A 24,027-nucleotide genomic window follows, 5' to 3' on the forward strand; every position below is an offset into this window, starting at 1 on the left:
TGTGCGATTCATTTCACCACTGATGCTACCTGTGTATACTCAACTTTTTTATGACGGCCTAGTTGTTGCACCTTTGTTAAACAAAAATAGCAATCATTTGTATGACACGAAGGTTTGCGGCACTTCGTGGGTGCATCGAATGACAAATAGCGACTGAGTTTTATTAATAATTTAGCTATGTTAAATATTGTTATTCACAAAAAAAAAGTATAACACCAAAAATATTAATAAGTTCATAACCTGCACCAGCCATCAATCATGCTGAGAATGTTTTGCATGAATTGCATAAAACGCTTGGAACTCACGGTTGATCTAGGTTCTCTGTATCAATTTTAAAATAGATACGATAAGCAGCTCGTAATGAAGCAATAAACTTTGCTGAGGTGGTGAAAATATAATTTCTATACGCGCAGCAAAATCTTAGTGGATCATTTTAGCACTTAAATTCACGTTTCTACAAGCTCATGGTTTCACTATTTCCACTTTTCTTCAACACAATAACCAAACGTGTAGTTTTTTAGTATTTTCGACTAAAGCTTTTCTAAACACTCATGTGATCACTAGCTGAAACCGCAATAAAAGATAATAGGTGCTAAAATTATAGCTCGTATACTGGTACTGTATAGATTCTTAAAAAAAACATTATGGATTGTTTTTCGTAGTGTCTCATTGAGAACCAATTCGATATTCCACTAACCCTTAATAATTGTTTCTTACTTTGTGCATAGCCTCTATTTATGTTCACATTATTAGTGGCTATGTGTTTTTATTTTATTTATTTCCTATATGAACACAAAACAAAAATTTTCAAAATGACAATCGCAGCTCACACAAGCAATAGATTGAGCACAGAAAATGTTTACCATTGTTGAATCCTTTGCCATTGTCACCATTCAACCTTTGATTGTGTACATGTATGAGCGATGTCTTTCATAGCATTTTGTACCGTCCTCTGTGTACGGGTAATCACTCGAAAGAACACAATTTTGCCCTTTCTTTCTGTTTAGTTTCCATTTATTTTCGAGTTAACTGGCCGTATGATGCAGCAGAGCTCAAGCTGTGGGTTTGCAAGATGCACCTTTTGTGAGCTCTGGACGGCTTTAATCAGGCTTCATTTCTATTCCACCCACTTTGAATCCCATCTAAGCATAGGGATGAAAACATTCTAAATCGTAAAGCATAAATCCTAAGCTCGCAGCTTGGGCGTTTCGAATTGTAAATTTCTTTCTAGTTTGATCACACTTGGTTGCTTCTTGGGGAAAAAATGCAGATACCTAACTACAATTGTACGTTTACTATTCCTTACTGGACCAGTTTATTGTTTTCCGGTTGCTAGTCGTTTTGAAATTTTTCAAACACACACACATTTCTTCTTCTGGCATCAGAGAAATACATCTGCTGGCCTCTACACTTTGCTTCAAAGAGTCTCACTGGCATATGAAATCGGTTATCCCATTTCCATTGCGAGAACTTCAACAGCTGGGAACATGTTTCTGGGCAATCCATTCCGGTTCTGCTTCCGGAAAGTATCTTTCTGTTCTTGTTTGGTACGGAATACATTCGACCTACAAAACTCCGATAACGAATGGGCAAATCTTTAAGGGAAAAAAAACTTTTCAATAAAAACATTTTTGACATTACCCAACAAAACAAGAAATCCCTTTTTTTGGGTTGAGCACCCTTAAAAAAAGAAATACAGTATCACACTTATCTTGGACGGCCACGAAGGACAAAATGCACCCAGTTTAAAAGTGCAAGAGTCCACCTCTAAACGGATGGTTCTTGCTTTCGGTGATTGCCTGTTGCATTTCGAAAACTGTTGAAGTGCTGTGCATGTTTCTAAAACCAACCTTTTTACTTTATTTATGGAGCAAAGGGGTAATCGACCAATTTCCACAGCCACTGATTTGGTTATTTGCCCCATAAATAAAAGAACCTTTGTTAAAATGGCCGATTGTCTTTTGCATACCGTAAACAGTTGTAAAGTCGGGCGCCGAGCCAAAGTGTTTCTCTCCACTCTATGGCAGCGAAATTTTCCGGCAGCTCTCCCGAATGGAATTTATATTCGTAAGTAAAGAGTGCTCGAGTAATCCGGTTGATGGCACGGCACCCTTATTCCGGTGCATGCTTTCGCAAATTCAATCTGTTCTCGAGAACAAGTAGGTATCTATCCTTCGGTCGTCGTCGTCGTTGTTTTGCAAAGGATTGGACGAGTAAGTAGGATAGGGATAAGTAACTAGATGCTGAAGTACCAAACCCTTTCCAAGCTTCTACCGAAAATCACATGCTCACGATTTGGCCAAGAAAGCGAAACGAATTGCGCTTATTAACTATGCATGTGCTCTATGCTTCTTGCACCCCAAAAGGCTCGCCCTCTGAAGTGACTGAGTGGGATGCTGACTCCTCACAAAGACTGAATCAATAAACGCGCTCCATCTTGCTTGGCAATGTTTGGCTGATGGTGAGAAAGAATCTCCATTTTAAAGTACACAGCTTAGCATGGACCAGTGAAACTTGCATTAGGATCTTTATGGATGCTAATATGAAATTTTTAAGCTCCCTAGAGAAGAGTACAATGTAGGACACGAGATCCTTTGAATGAATTGTGGATAAATGGTTTCATCTTAATGATCAAGTAATAAAACCAACTTGAAAAGAACATGGGTCGAATATGCAGACTAGAATAGGGTTACCGTATCCCACCACAACATAAAAAAGGGTGCATTGAGATTATTTATCCAAAAAGTCAGGAGAAAAGTTAAACAGTAGAACCCCACTTTTCCGATCTCCAATGTTCTAAGCCTCCGCGTTATCCCAGACATCAGTTTGACACAAGATCCATATATTTCTCGAGCTTTGCGCCCGGCTGGTATGCAATAGGATGTACAGTAGAACCCCGCTTGCCCGATAAGTGAATAAGTGAAAACTAGGGTTGAACGAAATACATTGACAAACCCTACCCTTTTGCTTGATTTATTAATTTAAGAATACATTGCGATGATAAAACACAACTTTACATGGACTTTGTATGAAAATGGTGGTTCGGATAAAGCGGAAACTTGAATAACTGGAGCTCGGATAAGCGGGATTCTTCAAGTTTCGTGTTATCTGGAATGGCACCGAGATATTTAAATTCAATCACATGTCCAATGTCCAATGTTTTGAAGGTTATATAACTTACATGACAATTATGAATTTTCTTTTGAAGTATTCTTGTACGAATATTTTAATTTTGTACCTATTGATCACAATTGGCATACTCAAAGGCACTTATCACGCTCAGTGTTTAACAACTGTGTTAACGACAAAAATAATGTTTATTGAAACATTCAAAGAGTGCATACTATAGGCTTAAATGAGTACGCACGGTATCGCTAGACTACAATGGCCTGTAGATGAGAATGGTACAGAACGCGCAAGTAACTCAAACGCAGCGCTACCAATCATTACGATGATATTGTTTTGTGGAAGACTAAAAAGCAACAAATTTGAAAAAAAAACTTGTTAAGTCTTGAGCTTCAGTTGAGGCTCCACCCCAATTGAACCATCATTGAAATCATCATTGAAATAGATCGACACGTTTCTGGTTCAAAACATGTGGTTTAAGATACTGTCCTGCTTTAGATCACCAACCACATTCCTTTTTGCGCCAGGTGAATGACCTTTTTCGGGAGGCTTTTCACACCTATCTGGGAGACAGTTTCCGGCCACAAACCACCAACATCCCCACGTGAATCACTAACGACACCGCCAGCCAGATTTGGAACGGTGTTTCGGGTTCGCATGCGTCGTTAGTGGCTGACAACAAGCCCGTCAGTTACTTCAGCCACGATGTTTCATTAGTCCTCCACCCCCACCAGAGCAACTTTACTTGCAAAGATATATCCAGCGGGCACCCCACGTAACAGCCCAATTGCTAAGGCGCTACCGGCCAAGCAAAAATTATTCTAGACCCCCGTCCTAGCTACCTGCACAGCCCGTCAACCGGGAGAGCGATAGTTACTTTCAAGGACGTAGCTAAACTGGTGGGGTAGAAGTTTTCACCAAAAACCCGCCAAATAGCTATCGGACTAAGTGAGTACTCATAATAAGCCCTACTTACTACATTAGTGATTGCTGTACAGTGTATCACTTTCCCTAGTATACGCTACTCTAGCCGTTTTCGTTGCGCTAGTGGAAAGCTAGTCGGTCGCGTTATTTTGATAGACTAACGTGGGCGGATGGGCGAGCCGATTAAAGTAGCCATTTCATCACCCACGGATAAGAAAATTTTAATTAAGATGGAAAAATTCATATTGAATCGGACCTGATCAGTTCAGCAGAAACCAAGCGTCTCCACTAAATGCACTGCCATAATGAATTTGAAGAGGGAAAAAAGCCAAACAATACTATGTAAAATTCACACAACACACAGAACAAAATACAATAAAAACACGATTGTAATAAATTAATGACTATATTTGTGATGATGAGAAGATTAGGGTAAACGGAAAGAGGGTTTCAATTTGTTCGTTGTTCGTAGTTGATTCATTTGTTGCTCCTTTACTGCGGAGATTGGCCGTGAATCCAATAAGAATCCTTCTTTCCCGCTCCAAGTAGAGGGTTGGGTCTCGTCCAACGATCCGAACCCCTAGCATGGGCAGGTGGCTTACCATTCGGGAGGAGCGCTTAAGCCACACGCTTAGAACCGGGAGCGTGTCGGGCCTCTCATTATAGCATTCCTACGATAGGTACGAATAAGGTGTCGGATAACGCCCAATTGGTGTAGTTTTCGTCGCTTAAGAAATAAATGGACTTTATGTATATTGCCTCTACTTTGGTAGGTAAACAATGTTTTTTCAACTTTCATACGATCTTTCTATAATGTATAAGGAATGCAAATGATACTTAGAAATAAAAGTAAGAGTTTGTGTTTTCAGTTCAAATCAGATTCATTCTACTACTCTACAATAATACAGCTCAATTTTTGCTTGTAGATAAAGTACAAGTTCTTTGACCAATAAAATTCTTAAAAAAATATTTTATATTAAGATTCCCTTGTTTCCAAACTGATTCTGATTAAATATGAAATTTAAATTTTGAATCTAGAATAAAAACTATGATATTGCGATTTCCTGCTATTTGCCTCCTTAACGAAATTTTCAAATTGATATGTTTATTATTTTATTTTTAATATAAGAAGTTTTATTAAGGCATTAAAATCATAAAGTTTTTTTGTGCAAACTATTCACTTTCACTTTCGTGTGGTGTTAGTGAGAGGGGGGCCGTAATCGTCGCAACAATTGATATGTTTATCTTGATTACAAAATTTAACTTCGAGCTGAATTCCAGATCTGAATTCCGCCTTTTGAACCTGAGTGTAAAATCTGAATTCCGAAACTGATTACTTAGTCTTAGTCTAACTAAGTCTTAATTTCAAAAGATAATTTTTTTTAAATAAGGAACCAACAAGCAAAATTTGTATCAAAATCCTTAACCAGAAACTGATTTGAACTCTGAATTTTCATCTTCCAATATGAATTCTTTCATAACTTATTTATTTGAAATTCAATTTGTAAATCTTATTGATGAAACTGTTTCGGATTTTTCAATTTTTAATTACCATTACCATATCATCTTGAGTTGCAAAGCTGCGAAATAATTAAAAGTTGAAATATTGTAGTACCTAGTTGTTATTTTAATTTTTTACAGTTCGAAATGATGAGTTTTGAATATGGAAAATACATCTAGTTGAGACTTCAAATATAAAACCAAAATTCGAATCAGGTTTATTTCCAATGATGATCCAAACTGGATTTCATTTACTGGAATATAGAACCTGAAATCTGATAGCGCCGATGTGGACTAGTGGATATGCTGGCGCGAGTCTGGTATTGGTACGCCAGGCGTACTGGGTTCGATTCCCGGTATCGGCAAGAAAAACTTTTGGGTTCGAATTCCATAAGCGGGCCGACAGGTAAGAGGTGTTTCATTATATAACTGACTATACAATTGGAATGTTCAATCAGTTGCCAGCTGGCCAGGTATATACACGGATGCCGGAATACCTGTAAGTAAACTAGCCCACCTGATTGATTCGTTCTTCCAAAATATACCTACATCAACACACGCAATACGTTCACCACATAACAGTTCATACGAAGCCATGGGGTCCGGGTATGGTGGCGCGCTGCATTGGAGATTTGTCGAACTTAATAATCTAAGGAATGTATGTGAACCCATACTTTGGCAGAAACTGCGGTGAATCCGTGCACCCATGGTGGATTACCAACATACATAAAGAACCTGAAATCTGATCACAGAAATTGAATTTCATATTTATAATCAAATTTGGATCCACAAAATCTAGAGTAATTCTAACAATTTTTTTATATAAAAATTATTTAATAAAAATAATGAAGAAAAACACTTAAAAACCTTTTTTTGAATTTCAAAACACATCAGTAAAATTTAAATCATATTTCAAGTTTCTGAAAAATCGTTGGTATTAATATTGATAAAATTTGCTCTGACAATTTGATCGCAAAATACGTCACGGTGTGTTTATAGAAGATGTTTAAAACAAAAAATACAGTAACTTTTTTTTCAGAAATGGAAAATTTGGCGTTTTTCTGAGTCTTTCTCAAGCAAAATTAAAATATTTGGTCGGTGAGTCCCCATACGTTTTGGTTTTTGAAGATTTGTAGTCTATATTTAGACATGTTTATCTGTGGAATTATTCCAGGGCAATGGAATAGTAACTTTTATCATTAAAACATATTTTTTTTCTTATTTTATTCAAGTTTTCTAAATTCTGAACCACTGTCTACTACTGGAAAGATAAGTGATTTGGATTTTCAGAAATATCTTGGAGAACTAATTCTGGTTAAAATAAATTTTATGATACATGAATGAGAACAGTCCAACACCATTTGTTTTGTTTCCAACAAAATATAAAAAATCTCTTCTTTTTTCCAAAATTGTTCTTTGAAATATTTCCACAATATTTCCAGGCTCTAATGCATATGGATACGCACTTTAGAAAACAAAAATCTTATTCTTTATGATACCACTCGTTTATGGCATTTTTGAATTTTGTTTACCTCAGATTAAATTTGAACATATCTAAGCAGACCAGTTTTCAATAAAAGTTAAAATATAAAATTAAGTTAAAAGTTAAAGTACTTGCACTGAAATTCGTTTATTTTCTGCTACATAACATCAATTTTAAAATTTATCTTTCTCAAATTGAATTTGAATAAATTTTCTATCAATAATTTGAACTTTATTTTTGCTTAAGAATTGAAGTACTGTTGATATTGTTCAATTTCATGAATAACAAAGCGATGAAAAACGAGTTTTTTTCAAGATAAATTTCAATTTTATTGACAGTTTTAGACCACATCTATGCTTTTTTTTGTTTTTTTTTCGATTTTTATGGTTTATTCAAACCAATGATTTCTATAGTTTTACCATAATTGGTACAAAATTGTAGAGGTTTAGATTATTGCATTGTAACATTAATGCTTAATTAAGGAAGAATTACAGAGTACCGCAGGGGTACAAAAATTCGGCGAGAAAAAAAATAAAAATAGAAAAGTTAACTGAAACTCCAGGCATATAACGCTAATCTATCAAAAGACAGTTACAAGCAAAATTTAAGCTTGATTGAACTGCTGCAGCGATTTGTCTTGAGTCTAAAGTGCGAATGGAATTTCGAGACATTTAACTTATGAGAAGTTCAAAAACTGATTTCTCTTCTAAAATTGTTTTTAACGTATCGTTTACTTTACCATATTCATTATCTTATTATTTTTTTCTCAGCCTAAACTAAGGCAAACATTTCTACTCCAGATCGCATCACGATAAGCGTTATCAAAAAAAGTTATAGCGATTCCTAGTGTTAACGGATTTTGTTGATCATTGAGATTTTTTTTAAAATAAAATTCTTTCCAGTCTAAAAACGCTGAGTTTTTTTTTTAAATAAAATTCTCTCCAGTTTAAAAATAAAGGATTCAAATGGATTCATATTATTTCAGATAATTCTAATAATTTCAAATAAACTGACCATCTCAGACTTCTGACAGGATTTGCCAGCCAAATTTTAAATTTTAGGGTTAGAATATACTTTTGAAGAATTTTTTGGTTTAAACAGCTCTGTAACTTGTTTAAAAAAAAATATTTTTTTTCAAAGTTTTTCATGACATTGTTGAGTTATTAGTTCAATTCAAAAGTATTGAAAAAAAAACTTAGGATAATGGCACCTCTAAAAATATAAAACACTAAAAATATATTTATTTTTTGAAGAATTTAAATAGAAAATTATCAAAAAAATATTTTGTATGGGGGTCACCGACAGAATATTCTAATTTTTGGTGAAAATGAACCTTGAAAAGCTCTACTTTCTGCCAATGCAAAAATTAGCGTTACTGTATTTTTTTCTTTTAATCCTTCTTCGAAAGACACCGTGACGTAGAATATTTTTGAAGAATATTTCAAAATTTTCTGTTGATTTCGCAAATAATGGAAACAAAGTCGGCCAAAATCTGTGCAATCTGGTGAACAAGTCTTATTTTATTAAAATTCGAACTCAATTTCTACCAACAACTGAAATTTTTTTTTGAAAAACTGCAAAATAATTGTGGATCTGGAATAAGATTTCGAGGTTTTGGCTTTAGTTCTGAGTAGAACTCTTGAATTATTTTAGCCGTGGACAGATCGCAACACACCGAAACTGACCACACTGTCCCACCACTTTGATTATTCGGAACGTAACACTGAAACTCATCCCAGCTGAACAGTTGAGGCTTGAATATTCCCTTTTATTTCGAGATTTCAAAAATAATTACGAAATTAATTAAATTTTATCATAATAAACAATGTTTAACCAATATCCAGATTCCTAGCTTTTAAGTTAGCTTAATATTCATATTCAGATTCTCAATTCACTTTTAAGTTTTCAAAACTGCTTTGAAGATATTAGAATCCAAGTCTGAATTGAAAAACTAATATGTTTCATAACGCGGATGTATCAACTCTGCAGCAAATTGATATTAAATAAACAAAACTTTATTTAGGGTTAAAAATTGAATTGTTAAAAATTGTAGTAAATCAAATAATAATTCATTCTTTTCAGTGCCATATTTAGTATTCAGGTCAGAGTAAAAATTGAAGAAATATATTAATGTGTAGTATACAACTGAAATTTATTTTTGTAATATTTGTAGTTTTAAATAATTTTTGTAATTTATGAAATATTTGTAATTTTTTTAAATTTTTGTCATTTTTGTCATTTTTGTCATTTTTGTCATTTTTGTCATTTTTGTCATGTTTGTCATTTTTGTCATTTTTGTCATTTTTGTCATTTTTGTCATTTTTGTCATTTTTGTCATTTTTGTCATTTTTGTCATTTTTGTCATTTTTGTCATTTTTGTCATTTTTGTCATTTTTGTCATTTTTGTCATTTTTGTTATTTTTGTCATTTTTGTCATTTTTGTCATTTTTGTCATTTTTGTCATTTTTATCATTTTTGTCATTTTTGTCATTTTTGTCATTTTTGTCATTTTTGTCATTTTTGCCATTTTTGCCATTTTTATCATTTTTGTCATTTTTGTCATTTTTGTCATTTTTGTCATTTTTGTCATTTTTGTCATTTTTGTCATTTTTGTCATTTTTGTCATTTTTGTCATTTTTGTCATTTTTGTCATTTTTGTCATTTTTGTCATTTTTGTCATTTTTGTCATTTTTGTCATTTTTGTCATTTTTGTCATTTTTGCCATTTTTGTCATTTTTGTCATTTTTGTCATTTTTGTCATTTTTGTCATTTTTGTCATTTTTGTCATTTTTGTCATTTTTGTCATTTTTGTCATTTTTGTCATTTTTGTCATTTTTGTCATTTTTGTCATTTTTGTCATTTTTGTCATTTTTGTCATTTTTGTCATTTTTGTCATTTTTGTCATTTTTGTCATTTTTGTCATTTTTGTCATTTTTGTCATTTTTGTCATTTTTGTCATTTTTGTCATTTTTGTCATTTTTGTCATTTTTGTCATTTTTGTCATTTTTGTCATTTTTGTCATTTTTGTCATTTTTGTCATTTTTGTCATTTTTGTCATTTTTGTCATTTTTGTCATTTTTGTCATTTTTGTCATTTTTGTCATTTTTGTCATTTTTGTCATTTTTGTCATTTTTGTCATTTTTGTCATTTTTGTCATTTTTGTCATTTTTGTCATTTTTGTCATTTTTGTCATTTTTGTCATTTTTGTCATTTTTGTCATTTTTGTCATTTTTGTCATTTTTGTCATTTTTGTCATTTTTGTCATTTTTGTCATTTTTGTCATTTTTGTCATTTTTGTCATTTTTGTCATTTTTGTCATTTTTGTCATTTTTGTCATTTTTGTCATTTTTGCCATTTTTGGCATTTTTATCATTTTTGTCATTTTTGTCATTTTTGTCATTTTTGTCATTTTTGTCATTTTTGTCATTTTTGTCATTTTTGTCATTTTTGTCATTTTTGTCATTTTTGTCATTTTTGTCATTTTTGTCATTTTTGTCATTTTTGTCATTTTTGTCATTTTTGTCATTTTTGTCATTTTTGTCATTTTTGTCATTTTTGTCATTTTTGTCATTTTTGTCATTTTTGTCATTTTTGTCATTTTTGTCATTTTTGTCATTTTTGTCATTTTTGTCATTTTTGTCATTTTTGTCATTTTTGTCATTTTTGTCATTTTTGTCATTTTTGTCATTTTTGTCATTTTTGTCATTTTTGTCATTTTTGTCATTTTTGTCATTTTTGTCATTTTTGTCATTTTTGTCATTTTTGTCATTTTTGTCATTTTTGTCATTTTTGTCATTTTTGTCATTTCTGTCATTTTTGTCATTTTTGTCATTTTTGTCATTTTTGTCATTTTTGTCATTTTTGTCATTTTTGTCATTTTTGTCATTTTTGTCATTTTTGTCATTTTTGTCATTTTTGTCATTTTTGTCATTTTTGTCATTTTTGTCATTTTTGTCATTTTTGTCATTTGTGTCATTTTTGTCATTTTTTGTCATTTATGTCATTTTTGTCAGGTTTTGTCATTTTTGTCATTTTTGTCATTTTTGTCATTTTTGTCATTTTTGTCATTTTTGTCATTTTTGTCATTTTTGTCATTTTTGTCATTTTTGTCATTTTTGTCATTTTTGTCATTTTTGTCATTTTTGTCATTTTTGTCATTTTTGTCATTTTTGTCATTTTTGTCATTTTTGTCATTTTTGTCATTTTTGTCATTTTTGTCATTTTTGTCATTTTTGTCATTTTTGTCATTTTTGTAATTTTTGTCATTTTTGTCATTTTTGTCATTTTTGTTACTTTTTTCATTTTTGTCATCAGACTATTCTTCCTTTGATTTATAAGACTTTTTAAGTAAAAATTTGTGTTTAGGAAAGTTTTATCTATGTTGATTTTCTTAAAAGATTTTTCAAAATCGATTTCTTTTCAATTTTTTCACAAGTCTTTTTTGGTTCATAAACTTTAGGGAAGAATGAGGATATTTGATCCCATTTTCTTTTTTTCTTCTTATATTTTTGGAAAAATTAATCAACTCGCCGGTTTTTTACATTTTCTGACAGCGTGTTATTTCAAGTTGATATGCTTCAAAAGTTGAAACGATTTATGAAATCGTAGATGAACAGGAAGCATTTTCGTGAGTCGAAAAAAATTATGATATTTTTTAACATTGTTTTTTTTTTATCTATTTCATACATTTTTCTAGTATCCAGAAGGTGGTGAAGGCTCGATCGATCGATTGATGCAAATAGCCTGTAAGATTACTTACTCATTAATGATGCATAATCTGAAAAGTTAAAAAAAAGGATTAATTAGAAAAGTTAATGCACAGTTTTTTTTCAAATATCAATGTAAGAATATTTATTTGGGTAACAGGAACAAAAGTCTCATTTAGAAAACACAATCACCGTTATCACTTCGGAAGCAAGACATTTGTAAACCCTTCGGATTTTCTCTGACCATACACCCAATCTACCAAAGTGATTAGTTTCCTTGCCAGAACATTAATGGGAAAAGCATGGATTTTACTTGTAATCGATAGATCAAGCAAACATCTCAGTAACGGACAGAGATCAAGAGCATTTATCTTACCGCATCCCAAAGGGATAAAAATATAATTATCATTGCCAGACACAAATGGTTTCTTTCTTTTGGGTTTACTTCAGAGTAAAACTGACATTGAATTTCACCGGCACTAATCACAATATATCATTCAGGATGGAGAGAAACTTCGGATAGTAAGTTGAAAATTAACAGCAACATTAAAACTAAAGTCGCAAAAGTTATTTTAATCTTATGTTCCGAAGACTGTGAGCAAGAGAAGTTTGAAACTGGTAGTGTCCGTCAGTGGGTTTCTGTAATTTTTCTATGATTTGATAAACACACGTATCTACATATGTATATGACCCATTCCAAGCACCCCTCAACTGGAGAACCGATTTTTATTTTTCATTATCCAAAAATAAATTACATAGCGTTAGAAAGGTCATTTCTTGAGTGTCATTTTCCATTAAAAGATTTTCAGCTACCTTTTTTTAGAATTGCGTATGTTAACGTTGAAATTTAAAAATTTTAGTATTAAATTAAATTCATTTTTGCAAATATTTTTTATTTATAACATAACTTTGTCAAAAATCTAGCTATGTCAAAAACAATAATTGCAAAATGATGGTAAAAAAGCCATCTTTTAAGCATGATATAAGATAAATAACAATCACTGCAAGTTTACGCTCCAGAATCGTTGATAAAGGTATCTATTTTGAAGCGTTGTGACGTCACGAAAATTCTACTGTTTTTAAATTTGTGATTTTCTGAAATTTCACATATTGTCGAAAATTGGAGGTCTCTTCAAACTTTTTGAGTGGAATTTAATGCAATTTAAAGATTGAAAATCGGTTTAGCAGGTTGTGAGTTGCACCCGGGTAAAGAATGCGTTGTGACGTCACGAAAATTTATTTACTTATATTCGAAAACGTTCAAGACTATTTACTTCAACACTACGATAGTATTTCTTCAATACAAGTTCAACACAACAATGTGCTTCAATAAACGAATTCTATTATCAAGTTTTTAAAGAAACTAGTTTATTTTTTGCATTAACTCAGTAGTTTTTAATCATTTCTAATAAAACATATAAAACAGCGCTTTAAAACGCTTGATTCAAGAGTAATCAAACTTTCAAACAAATGAAATCCTCATCGATTTTGTAAAAAAATATTTGTGAATCATAAAGCAGGTAGTTATCTGTGATTTGAATAAAAATCTTGCAAAACATCAAGTTCTTCATATATCTATGTTAGAATGAAAAACGCCGCTAGTAGCTTCTATTTCTTTCTGGCATTATGTTCAAACAAAATAAGTTCCATGAAATAAATGTAATGAGATTAAAAAAATCTTTGAACATGGTAAACTTATTAGATTAATTTTCTTATTAAAAAATTCATAAGATTTTCATAGAAAATTAATTATTAAAATTAATTACATTATTTTAATAAAAAAAAACTGCACTTATTGAAATTTCCACCTCAAAGAATGTCACTAGAAAATCCAAATCGAACCCCGTGTTCACATAAAATCTCACAAAAGAGACTTTGAACTGAATTACAAAATTAAATAAATTCAAATATGTACTAGCACAAGGTCTCATGCAAAATTTGGGTCAAATTATTCTAAGGAAAGAGGTTGCGCAACGCACCTGAAGACTGTATGGAATTATGTAGATTTTGTTCGGCATGATAAAAAAAAACCGTTTTCCGTCAATAATTTAGGTCTTTATCAACCAATTTTTCTTTTAATTTGAATATTTTAAAGCTCTTATTATGACAATATTTCATCTGAGGAACGCGTTTCGCTCAAAACGCTATAACGTTCAAAATAAGCGTCGATTAACGATCATTCAGGTATTTTTTTTGTATTTGACCCATCAGAAGCTAATTTTTGAAACTCAAAAACCTTTTAAACTAAACCATTGTCGAAATGGGATCTTGAGATAAACTATTTGTCACAATGAAGGTTTTGTGAATGACTATAATTAAAACAAATCAGCCGATAGGGACTTCAGAAATTGGTGCATAACTTGGTTTTCATGTCCTTCCAAACCCAATTTCTCATAATTCCATACAAATTTTAGGATCATTGTGCCCTCTATTTCCGTAGGCCAATCCCCAAATTTGGCACTGGACTTTGTGTTAGGCCTAGAATCTATTTAAGCTTGCAACTGATAAGATTTTCATTAGATGGCTGATTTAGGCACTCCAGTGTCGATTAACTATCTTTGAAAAGATCGAAGGCTTTGAAATTATCGTTTTTTTTTTCCTTTCCTTTGCAATTAAAGATTGAAAAGATTCAGAAACATATTTCAACGCTTTTACGAATAAATATTTCCTAGTATTAGTTCTGTCCTAAATAATATTCACATGATCGCACAAAAAAACTTCGAATAAAATTGATGTGAGCAGTGTTGCAAACCTTATATGCTTGCTTATATGGGCCTTTGAGATTTAATTCCTTTTAATTTTTGGGAATAAATGGATCGATTTCATCACCAAATCACATTATTTATTGAGTTTTTGAGCATTTTTAGTAAATTAAGCATTAATTTTAAGATTATACTTTGATTTATTTCATGTAGCTAACCATAAAATTTCGTGACGTCACAACGCTTTGCAAAACCCTGCTTGAAAAAAATGGTGCGTTGTGACGTCACGAAACTGAATCGCCCTAAAATAAATTGAAATCAAAATTTGAAAAAATCAAAAACAGCGATTTGTTTGTTGTAATGAATCGATACTTTCCTGAAATTTTCATAAAATTTGATCAAATAGAAGAGCAGAAAAATGCGGCGTTGTATAAAAAACTGAAAAGTGGAAAAAGAGGCGCGTTGTGACGTCACGATTCCTTTTGCTTATATTTTGTTTACTATTGATTCTATACAAATACTTTTGGTTTCAAATTGTAGAGAATTAAATTTTGACCTTATAATGTACAATTTTTAACAATGTGCGATATGACCTGTAAAACTTACATACAATATACCAAAAAATTATTTTGCAAACGTTGTGACGTCACGCTGGAATGGGTCATATGTATTTTTAAAGCCATTGAACGTCACTTGAAGCACTCATTCATAATTATTCGATGACGGTTTGAATAGTTTTCTTGAAGGCTCAGTCAGTCATAAAGCTGTGGGTGGATTCTTCCTTTTTTGAAAATACTTTTCGCTTACCAAGATGGAAGTTTCACTCTCTACTGTCAACAACTATTCTCAACTGATTGGATTAAAAATTCATTCATGTTGTAATATACCAGCACAAGGTTGTACAAGTGCTTAGAACTCTGTCACAATTCTTAAGCAACCATTTCTAAAGACTTAAGCCAACAGCAACGTAATTAAAAGCCATCGATGTAACACAACCAGATAGCATATTTCCCCGTATAAGTTTCACTAGTTTGGATCCTATATGAAAAGTAACATACATAGGTCATGTATCCAATCCAGCTAGCCAAAGGTATCAGAAATCTAGGGATTCCGTACTAATGGACGCTGGTTGGCCGAAGATTGAAATCTGAAAATCAGCTGGCGGTGGTCGACCACTATCGTGGAACGAAGTGGGGATCCACTCACTTTCAGCTATGGATATACGTGATAAACTGAAATCTTCTGAACCTTTTAATGAAACTGCCCTTCCGAAAGATTGAGAAGGGTCTCGAAAGTGGGTACTAGTTTGGGTTGGCGTGCTCGGAGTGTATGTTTGATTTCCGGTGTTCAGTTTCTTTTGGTTTTTTTTAACATATTGATCAACATTTTAAATTAAATTCTTCTACCAACTATCTTAAATTTCAGTTCAATTAAAACCCAAAACTGATTTGAAAATGAATTTATTGTCTTCAGCTAAAATTGTATTTAGGATTCTTCCTAGATGATTTCAACTTTGTTTAAGAAATGTAACTCTTTTTTTTCTGCCATCACAAGAGAAAATTTCTATGAATGCAAAGATTTCAATTTTTAGCAACTTCTATTGGAGTCCGTTTTGATAATCAGCGGTGGCAGAAGCACTAAGTATCACAATAAACTTTCGTTTGCTGGCCGACTCAGATGGTGCACTGGGTAAGATATCCACCCGAAAGCAACATTATAGAGCCGTGTGAAGAACATCTCTCAGATTTAACCTTTTTTTTCAGGTTTAAGCTATTTTTTCTCAGATTTGAGCTTTCATCTCCAATGCCATCAAGGCAAAAAAAGCTTAAATGTGAGGAAAAAAAAAGTTTAAAAACGAGATTCATTAAAACTTAGTAAATAGATCTTGGTCACACGAATCACGATACATGAAGAAATCTTAAAACGTTTCATACTCCTGCCCAAGATAGATAGATGAAAAGGTATAGCATTGCGCTTAACCTTAATCGAAAGAGCCGTGTAAACGCAGGGTCAAAATAAGTTATGAAATTTCGAACGATATGTACTGGATTTGAAATAAAATTACAATGTATTGAAAATTGAGGGGTCTTATTGTTCAGAAATAGAAATCAGTGGCATTTTTTTTAAATATCTTGTGTGGCAATTAGTTAAATTTAGGTTCAAAAGCTTTCAATTTTTGACTACGAGACAGTTTATCTTTGGAAATTTAGCAGTTTTGTAGTTGTAAAAATAAAAAAAATATGACTTGTTACAACTTTTAATGGATGCTACTTTATTTTAGATCCTACAAAAATAGTTATTAGCAATTTTTTTCACTCAATAAAAAATCCACTTTCAAAATGAGCGCTGATGTGGTCTACTGGATAGGCTGGCACGAGTCTGGTAACCCAGTCATACTGGGTTCGATTCCCGGTATCGGTAAGAAAACTTTTGGGTTCGAATCCCTTAAGTTGCCGACAGGTAAGATGTGTTTCATTATATAAATAATTATATATTTCAGAGGGAATGCATCTGGGGTTAATCTGAAGAGACTATTGCAAGCGGAGTGGATTGCCAACCATTGTCTCTGAAGATTGGATGCTTTCTCTCGACGAATCTTCGGCCGTGGAAACCCTAGAAGTAATTCAAAGGATGGGGGTGTCGTGATTTTACGAATCTCAATTGAGAGATTCACTTAGACACGTCTGTCGCTCACAAGATAAGATCAATGACTGACTTTGTTTTGTTTGTTTTCTTTGTTTGTCTAGTGTTGCCAAAATAGCAAACGTTGCCATAGAAATTTATTTTTTTTTAATTTACCTTCAGTGTTGCCGAATACAACTATTATTTTATTTTATTTTTAATTAAATTTGATTTATTTTCTGCATATCCTTAATCTCATCCCTACAGGGGGGAACCATACATACATACATACAAACATACAATAAAAAATCCACGTTTGAAATATGTTTACTATCCGCATAAGCTTTTTATGAATTGCAAATTGCAATTGCAATTTTGCATTTTTATATCTTTTTACTGAATTTTAAAATTATAAGTTATTATTAGTCTAGAAAACTAATATTTTAAAAATTTTCACTACGTTTTTGTGGATTTCTAAAACTATTTTTGGTTGGCCTACTAATACATACGCAAGCAAAGGAGTAGAATATTATGTGCATAGCACCAAACCGAATAACGACAGTAGGACTAGCGACGCTTTTTCTACTAGCGAGATTCCTGTCTTTCGCAGCTATGATATTCTTTTTTCAATCCAGTAGGCGATTTCAATGTAGTACTCGAACATTGTTTACAGTCGTTGTCAAGCTTTTTGTCATGGTACTAAAAATTGTAGAATGAATGCCAGATGCCTGCTTTGCGGCTCATTTGATCATGAAAAATCTAAATGCCTTTTTGGTGATGATAAACAACAAACAGATTTTTTCAAGTGTGCGAATTGCGCTGGATATCATTCCTTCACTCAGAAAAATCCTATTAGGTACCGTAAACTGGGGGAACTTTGATCACTTTTTCCATTCATTTTTTAATATTTTGGAAGGGGTTGATTTTTTGTAAATTTGATTGCAGTAAATTTAAATGACATTTGTGGTTATAATCAAATATTTGTTACAAAACCAGGGGTGAAATTATGAATCGGGTAACTTTGATCAGTATGGGTTTTACGTACCTCAACATTTTCAAAATTATTGTTGTGGTGCCATTTAGCACAGAAGGCTTAAAACTTCATTAACAGTAAATTTTGTGAAGACTGAACTGATTTTTCCAACGTTTTGTTTTCAAAAACATTCATAATCATAAGATGGACAGTGTTGCTACATACATCTAGGGGTAAAAATTGTAAACATTTCACAAAATTTTTAGGCCTCAAATAGAAATGAAATTTTGCCTTCACGCAATTTCCTAGGTCCTCACACTGTTCCCATGTTTTTTTTTTCTTTTTCAAACGTAACCATTTAATAGGGTTTAAGCCATTTTTCTTATCCGGGCTTAAACCCTATTATCTTATTTTCATGGAAAATGACTGTTTTTTTTCAATATCCAAAAATTATCACCAAATTACCATCAAAATAACACTTAAACTAATCTGAAACAAAAAAAAAGTTGAACTTTCACATAAAACAACCCATTTGCTCCTAAATGCTTAAATTTGATCAGGAGAGATGTTTGTTTGTGAGCCTTCGAAAAACCAGATATTTTAAGGTTTTAGAATTACATTTTAAGAAATATGAAAAATTTCCTAATAAAAATCAAATTCAGCTTATTTGAAACTAAATTTATAGGCTTTCAAACGTAGTAAACAGTTTTCAGATATTTTAACTTTATACTTAATTAATAATGATTATCTGCAAAAATTTCATGTTGATCAAAGTAACCCCCGGTGATCAAAGTTCCCCCAGGCCGGCAAACAATCTGCCTGTTCGCGGTCAGCCTCGGCCTACTTTAGAATTTCGTCATGGTAATGCAAGAAGTGATTTTAATGTTACCTGTGCTGATTTTGCACCACAGACTCGTTGTTTAACGTTCTCAGAGGTGGTTGAAAATGGGTTTCCTGCTTCGAGTATAACTAATGGAAAAAACCAAGTCTCAACGTTCATGCAAAGGCTTGGGAAAATCCCCAAAATTAAAATTCAAATACCTGTTCTTCTCCTTCATTTTCTAATCCTAACAATTTTGTTGGTTTGGGTGAGATTACTGAGGAAAAATTAAATTTTTGAATCAAAATTTAGTGGAAATGGTGCAACTTATGTTGAAAGCTGCAACTTATGTTGAAAGCAAATTCAATGTTTGAAGCTTTCCAAACTTCTTTTAATTATGCCAACAAAATTATAATGACTTTACGATTCCCTCATGAATCCAAATAGATGTTTAAATATTACGAATTGGAACGCAAGATCTTTGCTGGCTAATCAAGATGAGTCCTTCTTATTTTTGAAAACTCAAAATATACCTATGCCATCACTGAAACTTTTTTAAAGCCGGACAATAACTAGAAAAGCAATGCTTTCTTTAAAATTTTGCAAAATTATCAACTTGATCGAAAAGGTGGGGGTGTAGCTATTGTCATCAATAATCGTCTCAAATTTAGACTTCTACCTTCTTTCAATACAAAAGTCTTATAAATAATTGGAATTGAATTAGAAACTTTTATGAGAAATTTAAAATTATTTCCGCTTATTTGCCTTTCCAATGTAGCGGTGAATAGAAATTTTTTTTAAAGGAGATTTACGAAAACTCACCAGAAAAAAAAGTCTATTTTTTGTATTATTGGTGACTTTAATGCAAACACTGATATTGGAATAATATTTCATCAAATTCTAATGGGAATAAATTTATTTAATGACTGCCTTTCAGGTTATTATACTGTTGAATATCCTAATGGGCGTACTTGTTTTTCTTCAATTAGAAATCCCTCCACAATTGATTTGGTTCTAAAGGATTTAGGCGAGCATTATAAATATTAGTTTCTCATGCGGACCTCGATTCAGACCACCTTCCAGTAACATTTTCTTTATCCCAAAGTCCCATTGAAAACCCTTTAAAATCAACTTTTAACTTTCAAAAAGCTGACTGGGAGCGATATATGAATTTTATTGAACGTAATTTGGATGTAAACGTTCCACTGAATTCAATAGAAGATATTGATTTGGCTGAAGAAAATTTTACTATTTCAATAGTCAATGCTAAAGCCGTTTCAATACCTAAAGTTAAACATAAATTTAATCAACCTTTGATCGATGATGATCTTCAGTTTTTGATACGACTGAACAACATTCGTCGACGCCAATATCAACGTACTAGGGATCCTTATTTGAAATTTATTTATTGCGACCTTCAAAAAGAGATCAAACGTCGTTTAAATTTCATTCGTAATGAAAATTTTGCCAAAGCAATAGAGGACAAGAAACCCTACTCAAAGACATTTTGGAAATAAACTAAAATTCTGAAAAAGCCCCAGAAGCCAATTCCTACTTTGAAGGATGGAGATAAACATCTTTCAACTAATGAAATAGCTCAAAAATTAGCCCAACAATTTGAGTCTGCTCATGATTTTAATTTAAACGTTGTAAGTCCAATTGATGCTCAAATTTCCCTTGAATTTGATGATATTCTTTCTAAGTGAAATGTATTTGAAAGTTCTTGTGAGACAAATATTGATGAACTTAAATTGATTTTCAAAAAATTTAAAAATATGAAAGCTTCGGGGAAAGACGGGATTTTCTATATTCTTATTAAAAATATGGCTGAAATACTTTTAAATTTTTAGTTAAAATCTTTAATAAATGTTTTCACTTGACTTATTTTTCAAATAAATGGAAAAATGCCAAAGTAACTCCAATTTTGAAACCTGGAAAAAGTGCTTCAGAGCCTTCAAGTTATCGACCAATTAGTTTTCTCCCTTCTTTAAGTAAACTATTTGAGAGAGTTATTTTGAATAGAATGATGATTCACATTAATCAGAATTCTATTTTCCCTGAAGAACAATTTGGTTTTCGTCATGGACATTCTACTACACATCAACTTTTGAGTGTAACTAATATGATTAACGCTAGCAAATCTGAAGGTTATTCAACTGGTGTTGCTCTTCTTGATATTGAAAAAGCTTTTGACAGTGTTTGGCACAAAGGTTTAGTAGCTAAATTAGCTCGATTTGATTTTCCTGTATATCTCACCAAAATTATTCAAAATTATTTGACTAGCCGAACCTTACAAGTAAGCTATCAAAATTCATGCTCTGAAAGGACACCCATTAGAGCTGGTGTCCCTCAGGGTAGTATACTTGGGCCAATCTTATACAATATTTTTACTTCTGATCTTCCTGATGTACCAGAAGGAAAAGGTAGAAGATTATTTGCTGATGATACTTTGCTTTCAGCCAAAGGTCGGAATTTACGGGTGGTACGCAGTAGATTGCAACAAAATTTAAATTCCTTTTTGAATTACTTGAAAATGTGGAAAATTTCTCCTAACGCTTCCAAAACTCAACTTATTTTATTTCCCCATAAGCCAAGAGCTAAATTTTTAAAACCTAATAAAAATCATTCCATAACTTTAAATGGGGTTTCATTAGAATGGTCTGATCACGTGAAGTACTTGGACTCACACTTGATCGGAATCTTACTTTTAAAAATCACATTGATGATATTCAATCTAAATGTAATAAATACACTAAATCTCTTTATTCTCTCATCAACAGGAAATCCCGATTGTGCCTGAAAAATAAGATGCTTATTTATAAGCAGGTGTTCCGAGCAGCGATAATGTATGCAGTTCCGATTTGGTCTAGCTGCTGCGCGACGAGGAAGAAAGCCATCCAGAGGATTCAGAACAAGGTTCTGAAAACGATTTTGCGGCTTCCATCTTGGCACAGCACCGAAGATCTCCATCGGATTGCGGGCATTGAATCGATCGAAGAGATCGCCAACAAAATCATCTCCAACTTCAGAGGCAAATCGATGCAGTCTTCCATCGCAGAGATTCGTTCTCTTTATAATTAGTTTAATTTTAGGATAGTTTTTAGTTGTAAGTTTAAAAAAAAATTTTGACACTACAGGATGTTCTTCTACATAAAAATACTTGATTGTGCCTTGCAAATTTAAGTCGAATAAATAAATTTTAGTGATTAATAAATTATAGGGCTGTGGACAGTTCATTAATGAACTGAACACCTAATTTAATGTAATAATGTAATATAAATGTAATGATGAATTGGTACGAATAAAGACATATTTGAAAAAAAAAGACAACAGATTTAAGTATAAAACTTCTAAAGAAGCAAAAAAAACCTTCTTGATAAGATGAGGAAAATTCCTTGGGAATCAGGAATTATTAAAGCTCTTAGAACTTAGCAAAATTAAAGAGAGAAATTCCATAAATATAAAATGAAAATTATATTAGTTTCTTTTTTTCAAGCCATGGCAAATCATTCTGAGTGTCAACTTTGTTAAGCTGAATTTCAACAAATAGTTTCAAATTATATTGACCTCAACTCACCTGTAGTTTTCTCGTCCCTAGCTCGTCGGCTACTAAACAACGCCAAGGCCCCAGGTCCAATGTAATCGCGTATAATTAATTTCATAGAAACAAAGTTGCATCAGTCATTTTACAACCAACCAACCTGTTGGCAACAGAGGCATCAGCCAGTTATAGCTGTACCGAGAAAAGTAATTTACTCCGGGATCTCTTTTAGATGAGAAAACCTGCGTCCGGTTAACCACATTAAATAGTAGTGGCGTTGTCGTTTCCATCTCCCCCGGGATTGCGGAATTGGAAATTCAAATAGCTTTGCGAAAATGACCTTGGTTTAGCATTGATTCGTCTGGGACTGACCAAGTCAAGATACGCAAGTTGATATTGCGCTAAATAGAAGACAGACGTGTGGCCACAAAACCACGTATGTAGATACCTAACCAAGTCGATAGGAAGATGTTTTATGATGGCTTCGCAAATTCACGCCTAGGAAATTAACAAACATTTATACGTGTCTAGACAAAGCTGCTTAATGTTTTGCCGATAAAAGTTTATGTTCGTTAGCTTTAAGGAACCGAACTGCTGATGGTGAACTTTGACTTCGACTAGAATTAATCCTAATTTATCCAAAGTTACGCTCGGATTGGCTTGCTTTTGCTGTCCCATCAGGATGAGACGAGATCATCGAATTTCGGGCCACACTGCTGATGGAAATTGACTCCGCAAACCGATTATGATACCCTTGACGATATCATTAAAATTTACGAAACATTAACTGCTAAAGATTGATTTGCTGGCAGCGTAAAATCACGAATTTTCCATCAATTTTCATTACGTGGGTCGAATTTGATTTCGCTCTTGAAAAACCGAAACCCTTGGGGGTTACACCAAACGGATTGGGTACCTTCACACATACACACGTCCACAACCACCCATCATATATCATCTCTTTAACTTCATATGAGTATGTATGGATGGAGCAACGTTACTATGAAAAGGCAATCATCCATCCAGCTACACATTGACGCTTTGCAATTCTGCTGGAGCTCAGGAAGGGATTTGGGTCTGGGAAATATTTAAGTCGATGGGTAAAGTGATTGTGTGTGAGTGTATGTGTACGGCGTCGTGTGAAAATGTATGAGTCGGGGGTGTGCATGAGGTTAACATTCTGCGGCTTCCGATAAGATCGCTTCCGGATGGGTTCAGCCAGATGATGGTCACAACGAGAAATGGCTGACCCTTGCCTTGCCACACCGGGGAAATGAATCCAGTTGAGGATCCAATTTTGGGGAAAGGGGAAAGGTGGCGTCCAATGGATCCAAGACGTGCCCTGTTACTGAGGAAATTGGAATGCTTGCAGAAAAATCGTTCACTTAGCTATTGATTTCAGTGGAAAGCAAAGCTGAATCCGGTTTGGAATCCGAAACCCATCGCGTCTCGTTGACCGTTCAATACATTATCAATCTAATGACACTGATGGACAATTCATACGGAAGAAGAGTGTTTGGGATTTTTATAAGTTTCAACTTCTGAAATTTGGGCTACAATAAAAACTAAGCATTCATCTTCAGATGTTAGAGATTCCGTACAATTTCATATTATACCTTCCTTCGCGGTT

The 24,027-nt window shown here is 32.8% G+C and overlaps 1 protein-coding gene across 2 annotated transcripts in view; it reads right to left on the bottom strand.

Moving 5' to 3' along the window:
• The window catches only part of LOC129755136 (uncharacterized), an 824,173-nt gene that overhangs the window by 568,273 nt on the left and 231,873 nt on the right, over positions 1-24,027 (bottom strand). The window contains exon 4 of one of the 2 annotated variants that reach the window (XM_055751488.1): positions 11,793-11,810. The exons of the other annotated variant lie outside the window; for it this stretch is intronic. The gene's annotated coding sequence lies outside the window, so the exon portion shown is untranslated. The remainder of the gene's footprint in view (positions 1-11,792; positions 11,811-24,027) is intronic. 2 annotated transcript variants of the gene reach the window in all.

This window comes from Uranotaenia lowii, chromosome 3 (assembly GCF_029784155.1).
Source record: "Uranotaenia lowii strain MFRU-FL chromosome 3, ASM2978415v1, whole genome shotgun sequence".
Taxonomy (NCBI): Eukaryota; Metazoa; Arthropoda; class Insecta; order Diptera; family Culicidae; genus Uranotaenia; species Uranotaenia lowii.